This window comes from Passer montanus, unplaced genomic scaffold, assembly GCF_014805655.1.
Source record: "Passer montanus isolate IOZ18808 unplaced genomic scaffold, ASM1480565v1 scaffold253, whole genome shotgun sequence".
Taxonomy (NCBI): domain Eukaryota; kingdom Metazoa; phylum Chordata; class Aves; order Passeriformes; family Passeridae; genus Passer; species Passer montanus.
In genome coordinates, this window is record NW_024367184.1 from 105,737 (window position 1) to 117,731 (window position 11,995).

Here is an 11,995-nt window from a genome sequence, read left to right on the forward strand (position 1 = left end):
AAACCCGTGGGCTGAGATGAAGACAGCTTAACACGTAAAGGAAAAGCCATGCACACAACAGAGCAAAACAATGAATCCATTTCTCCTTTCCCAGAGAAAGGAGGGCAGGTGTTCAGCCATCCCAGGACAGCAGGGCTCCGTCACATGTCGTGGTGACTTTGGATAACAAACACCAGCACTCCAAATGTCCCCCACCTCCTCCTTGTCCCTGCAGCTCTGCACGTAGAGAATGATGCTGCAAGGTCTTGGATGTCCCTTGGGCCAGCTGGGGTCACCTGTCCTGGCTGTGCCCTCTCCCAAATCCTTGTGCCCTCCCACCCTGCACCCTGGTGGGGTGGTGGGAGGAAAAGGAATGCTTTTGTGCCAGCTCAGCAAGAACAAAAAGATCCCTGTGTTGCCAACACTCCGCCACAGACCCAAACCACAGCCCCACATCAGCTGCTGTGAACAAAATTCACCTTGCCCAAGCCAAAAACAATCCATTCTCCATCTCTTCTTCCATACCCAGGCCACACACTCTCCAAAGTACCCTCAGTAACCACCACCCCTCTCTCCATCCTTTGATGTGGCACTTGGACATTGTTCCCTTAGTCTATGGACCACTTTTGTAAAATGTCCTTGAAATGTCTAAAATGTCCATAAAATGCTCACAGAGTTATTCAGTCCATGGTTTTGGGATCCATCTGAGGATCAGCAGTGTTGGTGTGGAACAGCCTCTGTCCTTCTGTCCCAAAATCTGGATGGCTCAAAAGCTCAGAATCTGAATTCAGTGCCTAACCAAAAATCTCAGCTCTGTTTCTGCCAGCCACCTCCTGCTAAGCAAGAATCAAACAGCATTTCCCACAACGGGTTAGGGGCACCCAAAACAAACAGAGGGAAATAATCATTTTGCAGATTGCATAATCCCACTGTGGAACACATTGCTGCAAAATGTGGGAAGGAGTTAGGGAAGGATCAGACAAATCCAAAGAGCCCAGGCACGTCAGTGTGACACCAACAGGAGGGTCCACAGAAAATGTGAATTCTGGGCTGTGAAGGAGAAAAGAAAGGGAGAGGTGTGCCAAAAAAAGCATCTATATGTAATACTGCATTTAGTACCCCTCCATTGGGCTGTGAAGGAAAAAGAAAGGGGGAGGTGTCCCAAAAAAAAAGCATCTATATGTAATACTGCATTTAGTACCCCTCCAAAATTCTGTTGTTTCCTGTTTCTTGTGTTGTCTCTGCTGCTGGCTGACCTCAGAGAGAGCACTGAGAGAGCCCTTGGCCTGAGCCAGCAAGGACCAGGCTGGAATATTGCCTTAAACAACCTTTCAGATGCACCTTTAAAAACCTAATTGTGTTTCAGACCTGCCAAGTGTTCGGCTGATCTTGGTCATAAAGATATATTCCTCTTTGGTCTGTATTTTTAATCATAATTAAGTCCATTTTTCTACACTTGGCCTTATTGCTATTTCATTTACTTAAGCTGTAATGATTAAATCTAATTTACTACTCTGTGAAATCTTAATCCTTCTGAAAAGTAATGGGCAAAGTACACAGGTCAGTTAAGAAACTGATTCACCACATAACCTCCATTTAGTAATTCCATTTATTTCAATAAAACTAGCTGGCACATGAAAGAAAGACTCTACAGTGGCCTTTAGTCTCCAGAAAATCATAGAATTTTTAATACAAGCACTGAAGAGATGTCTTGACCTCTTCCTGAACATATAATTTTTCATGGAAAAAGATCCAAAACAAACCCACTCATAAAATCTCTCTAAAGAAAGCCACCTACATTTGGTGCTTGCTCTTATTTTACAAGTACAACATTATCCTTTTCAAATATACAAAATGCCAGCTTGATAATACAGGGGAAAGGGCTTCCCTACCCACAGTGAACATGATTTCTCTAAAAAACAATAAATGAAAAGCCTATTACTAATGCAGTATTCTCATTTAATCACATTTGTTCATTACTACCATATTTTAGGTGATATAAAAGGAGGAACAATTATTGCCTTGTTCACTTTGATTTATTTGGCTCAGTGCCTCCTTACCTAGGTAATGTAAAATAAACTGTGCTACATGGGTCATTTATGATGTGATTTAATAAGATGCTTTTTATTTCTAGCCTGTAGGGAAGCACATTATTTTGGAAGCACCTGGCAAAAAAGAAAAAAAAAAAGAAAAAGAACCCTAAACAAAATCAAAACCAAAAGACCCAACAACATTTCTTTTGTTCATTTTCTATTTTCACTCAGTAGACTCCAGCCTAGAAGTTAATTTCAAGCAGCTTTTCCATAGTGGTAATGTACTAAAACAGGGCTTCAAAACCCACATCAGGAAACAGTACCTGGATGTCAAAATAAGGAAGGTTGTAACTAGAAGCTTGAGCAGCTCCTAACTTCCTTTGGGTATTTCCAATGTAAATTAAGACTTGTTCCTTTTCACTGGCTGAAAGAGGTTAATGTTTTTGCTTAGCAGCACATGATGTCTACAAACAAAGTTATATTTATATAACAGGTATCTGAAACACATCTGGAGGTAAAAAAATTAGCTAGGAAATTTGTTCTCCACAGACACAGTGAGTAACATGAGCAAGTTCACCACACTGAAAATTACAAAAAAAACTTGCAGGAATGTAGGACCAGTTTCTATGGCTTTTAGCTTTTTTGATGATTCACTTATAGCCATTCTGTGGGGACAGCATTAACTCAAAACTCTGCAGATGGCACACAGTTAAAGGAGCTGGTGTTTGAAAATCCTTGTGTGGGGATATTCCATTTACTGTAAGTGGAAGAGCTGATGCTGATGACAAAGCACTGCAGCAAAGATCTACCTGTGTCCAGAATAAATCCCTGGGGTTTTTTCTCTCAAAATTCTCAGAATTTTTAACTTGAAACAACACAATGTGCCTTAAGGATCTGTCTGGAAAGAGATTAGTCAGTGAGAAGAGTTTAAAAAATTTTAGAATCCCTATGATTGCAACTATTTTTTCTATTTCTAAAAATTAGTAGCACTTTACCAGACAGCTTCACAAGGAATTGTCCTGCTGACTCCTTTTTTGGGGGATGGGTCTTTTTCTTTGTCTCAGCTCCAGTGTTTGTGTGTATTTACCATTATATCTCTGTATCTAGCACTGGATTTTTCATTAAGTTTATGCCCCCATTAATAAAATTCTGTATTTCCTGGTATACAGCCTCCTTCAAAGTCAAAAGCACAAGCAGGAAACCCTTCACTGTAGCTTGAGAAATCCCAACCAACAAAAAGCTCCACCAAGTGCCCACCTGAAGTCCTAAAATTCAGCATATTTAGTCTCCTGGATTGTAGAAACTTGGCAGCACGACCATGTGGAAGAGACAGGGAGGCTCAGGAGGTGGTGAAGGGTTCAGTCCCCATGAGGTTTTGGGAGGAATTTAACTAACAACACAAAACTGTGGGAATTGTGAGTCCCCCTGAAAATGTAGATAGGGATGGCAGGAGTACACATCATTTTATCTGTGCTTTACGAGACACCCTTGGATGTCCTGAAATGTAGAACATAAGAACAGGCAGAAATAAGGACAGGTAAGGTGTTGAAAAGTACTGATGGCTTAAAATCACCTGTGATCCCCCTGTAGCTGAAAATCTCTGCAGCTGTACCTGTGCAGTGGCAGAGATTGTGCCGCACAGATGGCCTTCTGCAACAGGAAATAAAAATTGTGCCATTATCCTGAGAAGAAATTCAAATTTCATGTTTACAGTGGTGTTCTTGAATATTTTAAATTTTCCTTAGGTCGAAAATATGCACATCTCAGAGGAATACAAACAGGCCTCCAGCTCTCAGGGGTCCCAGCCCAGCAAGGAGCTGGAGCTGCTGCAGCCAGGCCGGAGGAGGCGCCAGGCTGGGCAGAGCACGGAGCAGCTCTGCTGGCAGCAAAGGCTGCCACAGCTGCCATTGCTCAGCCGGGTAGGAGAAGCTTTGGGCTGAGCTCAGGGCGGCCTTGCAGGGCCTGCAGGGGCTGAGGGAACATGGACACAGACAATTGCCAAGGGCTGCAGGGACAGCACCCAGGGAATGGCTGCCAGGGCCAGAGGGCAGGGCTGGCTGGGATCTTGGCAATGGCAATTGTTCCCTGGCAGGGTGGGCAGGGCTGGCACAGGGTGCCCAGAGCAGCTGGGGCTGCCCCTGGATCCCTGGCAGTGCCCAAGGCCAGGCTGGACACTGGGGCTGGAGCAGCCTGGCACAGGGGAAGGTGTCCCTGACATGGCTGGGGCGGCTCTTGGGTGGGATTTATGTCCCATCCAACCCAAACAGTTTCATTATCCTGTAATTCTTAGTATACAGGTAAAGGATTAACTAATCCCCATTTAAAAATTGTTTTCAGCATGAGGCTTTCAAGACAATTTCTGTTCTGCTGCTGCAGTGATTACATCGGATGCTGTATCTTCTGGCAGTATTTAGGCATGTGAGGTAAAGCACTTACCTAATTGCATATGAGGGTAGTACATCAATACAGCCACATAATCCATAAACATTTCTCTTTCATAAGCTTCTATCGCTTTACCACTGATTATTTAGGGGGAAAAAATCATTAGTGTTATGTGGCATCCTTCCCTTTATTATTTTTAGCCTTTAATGAGGTTAAAATATGCCAAGAAACAGGAATTTGAAGTGGGGAGCAATAAGACTGGAAACTGAGTGATTGGAGCCACTTCAAAGATGTGCACAGAGAAGTTGCAGCTCTATTTCACAAGCTGCAGCCTGGACACATCTGGTCCAGGCATGGGTGGGAGAGAGTGTCACAGTGTGCCAAGAGCTGCATTTGCCAATCCATTTGCCATTCTGAATGGCTAAGGCAGCACAGTTCACCACTCAAAGAGCTCTCTGGGAAAGCCTGAGCCAAAATGACATTAATTTAGATGTTTTTTGAGCTGTGGAAGCAGAGATGCTGAAGATGGTCATACGACCTGAGAGATTCCATAAGGAAAAATTGTCTCATAGGTTCAACTTGCTCAAAAAATGTTCATGAGAAATGTCTCTTGATGCAAATCACCAAGAATCACACTGATTCCTTTGTAAGATCATGCTTCATTACTCACTAAAATTAGCAAAATTACTTCTCTCAACTCCAGAGGCACAATCAATTGAGGAACTTGTAAATGTGATGAAGTTGCTCTTACACAGGCAACAAGAGATGATGTTTTGTGGTTTTGTTACAGCAAACCTGACTGCAGCAGAAGACCTAAGGGACCTAAGACAAATGGTTGTAAGAAATTATTTATGGGTAGCTTTTGTGTCATCTCTCTTATGCCTGCTAACATACTAGGTTTACTTTAATAAAAACACAGGAAAAAGATCTTAGTATCTGGTTTAAAGGTTATTATTGTTCTTTCAGAGAATCTAATCTTATCCCGGACTCCCTGCCAAGCTATATTAACTAATAAAATTTTCTTTTGTGCCTTTTTAAAAACACTGTCACACCATGTGCAGTTCAGTGAAACACTTAATTTTTGTATTTTAAACTTGGTTTATAGACTTGCCATTAGTCTTGGGCTTCCATAAAGAAAGGGCTTGGTGATAGCAAGGAGCCTGCTTAAATCTTGTAGCTGCAAGGGAGCACAACACAACAAAAAGAGCTCTGCTCACCCTGATGCCTTGGGATTTCAGGTTTTATATTGTTCATATATTTGTAATCCTGCAATTCTTTAGTGTGTAACTCTAAACTCCATATTCAGTGTGAGCTACAGATTTCCCATTTTGGGCAGATGCAACAATTCCTCTCCAGGCCTGGCAATCAAGGACACCTCACTGCCTCAGGCCCCAGAAATGTAAAACAAAAGTGAGCTGGGGGGAGCAAACTTGGGGTAAATGACTTTATTACCTGAAGCTGTAACTGGAAGATTAATCCCCAATATGCAAATGGACCAAACTTTAAAAAGTGTGAAAACTTGTGACTCATCACACGTTTTTTGGGTGTAGCCCCTGAGGGGGCTTTGCCTGCCCTAAATGTACCTGAAGGCCCTTCAATAAAATTATAGCTGCTTTTTATTCATTTAATTTTGTCTGGCCTCTGTTTTTAGGTAGCCCCAAAAGTCATCAACCCTTCAGCCTTCAGTGTTGTTCATCAAGTGTTGGATGAGAGAATGAGGGGATCTGCCCTGGGCACAGCAGTGGCCAGGGGAGTGTGTCAGCCCTGGGACAGCTAGTAGGAAAATGTGCTTTTTGAGAGAGAAAGGCTGACAAAGAGCTTGAATTCTGTAATTTACATGTCAGAATGTGTCAGATATATCACTGTCAAACTTGATCTGTTACCACTGTGTATAAAATTTACCCACAGAAGTTCTCCTCCAGGCAGTCAGTGCTGGGAGCAGGACCAACCACCCTTCTGGAATGAGACTCTGAAGTGGCCTGGATTTCTGCCCTCACAAAGCCAGGACCTCTGGGGTTTTCAGTGCTGGTCTGTTCTTCTCTCACCTTCACTAAACAAAAGGAAATACAACTTTATCAATGTTTGATTACAGATGTTGCTGCTTCAGTGGAAGTCCACAAAGGTTAGAATCCTCATAACCACTGATTTACACAGATTTTCACAACAAACCAAATGTGATACCAGGTCAACTGGTGTCCAAGAAATAAACCTGTCCAATCTCTGCAGATTCCTCCTGCCCAGTTCCTTTGAGACTGGATGGAGCTGGGAATAATTTGCCATCAATTGCAGACCAGCTGCCTTAGCTGTGAATAGCTGCCAAGCAAATCCGACATCCCAGCACAGTGACTGGGCTATTCTGGGGGATTCCCTCTATTCCCTTACCTCTGCAGTCTAAATCCATGCTGACTTCCCCATGCAGAAACAATATAGTCACAGTTTCAGTCACAAATCCCTGACGAATTTATTTCAGTTTCCTGTATCAGGAGGAGGGTCTGCAGACACTGTTGACTGTCAGCTTAGACTGTGGTTACAGAGAATGAACCTTCCTGTCCTCATTACTGAGCACTCACAGTGATCAGAGAGTCAGTCTATTGTTGCAGAAAGTCGGAATTTAAAGCAGAAATTTAAAAAAAAGACATTACCAATCCTACTAAAACTAATGTTGTATTGTTGCATTGGGAAATCTCACAAGCACTTCTCTGTCATTCTCACAATGTTCTTCACTCAACAAGACAAATAAACTACATCAAAAGTTTCATCCTGAAAGAAGCTGCAAAGCAGCCCTTCCTCCAAAGTACATGTGGAAAAATTCATAAGTGCACAGATTTATTTACCAATTTTTCATGTTTACAGTGTTTTATTCCATTGCTTAGGAATCATCTACCTTGTAAAATTGCCATGCTTATACCATGCCAGTGTCAAAATGATGCTACAAGTATCTGCTGAAAACCTTCTTAAATGCAGGCATTTGACTCTTAACAAGTCAGTACATCAAAACTTTGTATTACTTTATACAGGGTTTAAAAAGCAAACTCTTTCTCCATCAGGGGAAAATCATCATATTTGGAACAGGATGGAATTCCAGGCAGGAATAAGTTTCCCAGAGAAGCTGTGGATCCCTGGAAGTGTCCAAGGCCAAGCTGGACAGGGCTTGGAGTAACCTGGGATAGTGGAAAGTGTCCCTGCCCATGGCAGGGGGAGGCACTGGAAAAGATTTAAGATCCCTTCCAACCCAACCATTCTACAAATTTGTGATTTCACTTAGATAAACACATTTTCCAGACAGTTTGGCCTAACTTTTTAATGCTCTTAAAAATCAAAAGAAACCTTCATATGAAGAAGAGCATATAATGCTTTATGAATTTCATACAACACAGAGCAAACAAGAGATTGAAGAACCTGTGTGGTAGGTCCCTGTGTTTGGTGGAGTGGGGATGAAAAAGACATAGTAAATTTTGTGAGGCATGGGGAGCTTATATTGTGCTCCAGTAACATGGTGATATGATTTCATGTTGACTGAAATGCTGAATTACTCCTGTTAACAGGACACAACAGGTTGTATGACTTAGAAATCCATTGTGGAGGTGGTGTCTTGTGGCTGGACCAACAGGCAGATTTTCCTGATTGATGTAATGGAAACATCCCAAGACAGAGGGTCTGCAGGCTACAATCAAATCTAATTCATTGACTTTATTAGCAACAGATAAAGACCTGACCAGTGCAGCCTAAATTGGAGATAATGGTTCCTTTCAAAACAGCACTTGTAAAATTGATCTGATTGCATCTTTCTGGCATTTTTAATTCAGTCAGGCAATAACCCAGCTGGAAACAGCTCCTGCTGATGGGATGGGGCAGGTTACATTGCTGTGGCTTAACTGGGAGAGAAAATAACTTCCCAAATAACTTCCCATCCCTGTGCAGGTGCAGGAGCTGAACCCCCAAAAGCCTGTTGGGATCTTGCACTGCTTTTCCTGGAAAGAAGAGCAGCATCATCTTCACCTTGCTACAGACCAGTGAGAATTCAACATAAATGTACACTGAGCAGAAGGGATTTGTCCTTTCTTTGGTACACTAAGTGTTCTGCAAGTCTCATAAATAATTTTTAAAGCTACCTACTGTGATAAAATATGCAGCCAGGATGTGACTGGAATACAGTGAAAGGCTGGTATTGAGAGTTCTGTGCCTTAAAACACCTTCTCAATCCTCTCACCTGGTGTCTCCCCACCTCCCTTCTAATCCCCCACGAAAAATTTGAATTGTTTTCTTGTATAAATTCCATCAGGGAGTTTACAACATGCAGATTGTCACCAGCAGGATGGCTGGGTATAAATTAACACAAAAAACGCACTGTGGGCAACAGGGAGTGATATGCTCATCTCCTCTGAGAACACTAAAACAGTGTTCTGTGACCAACTTATCTGGTTTGGTTATTTTATTAGTGTCAGTGTGGGGGGGTTGGGCAAGTTTTGCTAGGTTTTTATTCTACTTGGACCTTTTTTTCTTCTGTTTTGTCTTGATTTTGTGGAAAGCTGCAGCATAATGTTAGTCTCAGTGAAAATATATTTTTGCTTTCTTTCATTTTCCAGCAATTTATTGGAGACAGAAAAAAAAAACCCTCAACATATAAAAACTGTCTGTCTGAGACACAACTTTGCATCAGATATTATTTTCTTTGTAAATATTTTTTCCTTCCTGAAAAAATAAAAATTGAGTGAGCACACATTATCCTGAGGGAACTCAGGATAAAGACATTCCCAGATCAATGAGCTTGGGGAGGGAAAAGCCTGAATGGAATCCTTGCTTCTTACCTGATTAAAATAAGCAAAAACCAGATGGATCAAAGTGCCCTGTGTGGTTTTATAAGTGTGGTTCATTCCCTAACCCCCAACCCTGTGCATATTTTGATTTTCTTGGTAAATGGTGCCCTCTGCAGCATCCCTTCAAATCTTGCAAGGTTCTCAGCACTTCAACTGATCCTTAGTACATCACAGGCAAGGGATATGGTGCCAAAATACAGAATTCCAGCAAATCTGCATCACTTCTGTGTTGCTTCACAGGGTCTGCTGCAGCTCTGATGTTTCCCAGGCTGCAGCCAGCACCAAGAAGAGGTTTTACTAAATTTGGGAGAGAGACAAAATCTGTACAGAAGACAAAGCTGGACACATTTTAAGAAAGGAAAAAAAAATAAACCTGCTCATTAAAGCAGTTATAAGAATATTATTTGGAAAACTTCCATATGTGATTTTTTTTTTCTAGTATTAACAGCATTCACTTGTATGATGTCTTTCAGCCAAGGATTTTGTTTAATAAGCATTAACTATTTATTCCTGTGGGATTTGCAAAGAACATGAGACATGTTATTAACACCATTTAAGGTGTAATTGATTAATTGATTTTTTTTACATTTATTTTGATTTTATCAAGGATTTTTTAGATCACAGCATATGCTGCAATGTGTAACTATTTAATCCTGAATTCATTATAAAGAAGACCTGGTAATGTAGTGACAGCAGTTTCTAGGTCAGACACTTTCCCTTCTGAAATTCTCCCTTGTCTGCTGTACATAATTTTTCTTACACCCTACAGTCTCTTTTTCAAAGGGAACTTTTAATCTTTTATGGAGACTTGATAGCTCTTGAATCATAAAAGAGTAGGTTCAGCCAGAGAATTAAATAATGCTGGGATGAGAAAAATAAGAGCTAGACAAACATCTGTCAGGAATGGCTTAGCTTTAACTGGGGCAAGACATCAACTAGGTGACTTCATGAGCTCATCTCTGTCTCCATTCCCATTTTTTATTACTCTATGAATAACCTGTCTTGATAGGACCTTGTCTCTTTTCTAAGGCATTTACCCATGTCCCCAAAAGGGGACATTTCACCCAATTAATAGCTTCAGAAAGTACACCTTGAAGTACAGCTGCTTAATAAATATTATGTGTTTAATTAATTAATTAATTATCTAATTAAATATGTGTAACATTTCCCTATTCTGTCAAATCCAGGGGAAAAAAAAAAACACGCACAGTTCCTGGGTAGGTGCTCCAGGAGGTTTTTTTTGCATATCACCACCAAGAACAAATACATGGATATGGGACTTCTAAAAGGGATGGGGTTTAACACATCTAAAAGGTTGACCATATTCACAAAGTCATGGAATATTGGAATTGGTTGGGTTGAAAGGGACCCCAAAGCCCACCCAGTGCCACGCCAGCCATGGCAGGGACACCTTCCCCTGTGCCAGGCTGCTCCAGCCCCAGTGTCCAGCCTGGCCTTGGGCACTGCCAGGGATCCAGGGGCAGCCCCAGCTGCTCTGGGCACCCTGTGCCAGCCCTGCCCACCCTGCCAGGGAACAATTGCCATTGCCAAGATCCCAGCCAGCCCTGCCCTCTGGCCCTGGCAGCCATTCCCTGGGTGCTGTCCCTGCAGCCCTTGGCAATTGTCTGTGTCCATCTTCCCTGCAGCCCCTGCAGGCCCTGCAAGGCCGCCCTGAGCTCAGCCCAAATCCTCCTCTCCAGGCTGAACAGCGCCAATTCTCCATGTGTTCTGCAGTCACAACTCAGTCACTGCCACTCTTCACAGGAAGGTGTTTCCATGCTTTCCAGCAGTGTGACCTCATTCATGTCATTTCAAGACATCACTGAGCATCACCTGACCTTCTGCTGCAGGGTCTTACCTCTGCTGAGGTAATTGCTAAATCATCAGGCAGCAACAGAACCCTGAGCCTGATCTGCCTCAATATATCAGTGGCCTGATATATTAACTTTCCATTCATAACCTACCAGTGTCCAGTCTCAAGGCGTCAGGGATGGAGACTTTTCCTAAGTCCAAGTCACTATACATTGTTGTGGTAAACACCACCTGTGTGAGGACATGAGGCTTGACTCCGTTTTCCTCAGAAGGCCGATTTATTACAAGTTCAAGTCACTATACATTGTTGTGGTGAACACCACATATGTGAGGACACGAGGCTTGACTCCGTTTTCCTCAGAAGGCTGATTTATTATGTTATATATTATACTAAAATACTACATTAAAACTATACTAAAAGAACAGAGAGAGAAGAAAGATCAGAAGGCTACCAAGACATAGAATAGAATAGAATAGAATAGAATAGAATAGAATAGAATAGAATAGAATGCATAACAAAATCCTGTGACTGCTCACAGCCTGGGCACAGGTGGCTGTGTTGGTCACTGATTGAAAACAATCCACATGGACCAATGGAAGATGCACCTGTTGCATTCCACAGCAGCAGAGAGTTATTGTTTGCATTTCTTTCCTGAGGCTCTCAGCTCCTCAGGACAGGAAAAATCCTAGCAGAGGATTTTTCATAAAATACCATGGCTACAATAAATTGCTAGAAAAGTCCCTCCCTTTCCCTTCCTGCCAAGCAAAGATGCAGTTATTTTAACTTGCAGGACTCCACCAATTATTTTCTATTTGGTTTGAGAGTTCATCCACTTGAAAACAGTTCACCAAGCATGAGATAAAAGCTGTTGGATGAAGAAAGTACTTTGAGTTATTCACTTGCCTCTAGATGACCAGAAGTGTCTATCAGCAATCAATATTAGAAAAGAAATTACTGCAGTAAAATATTCC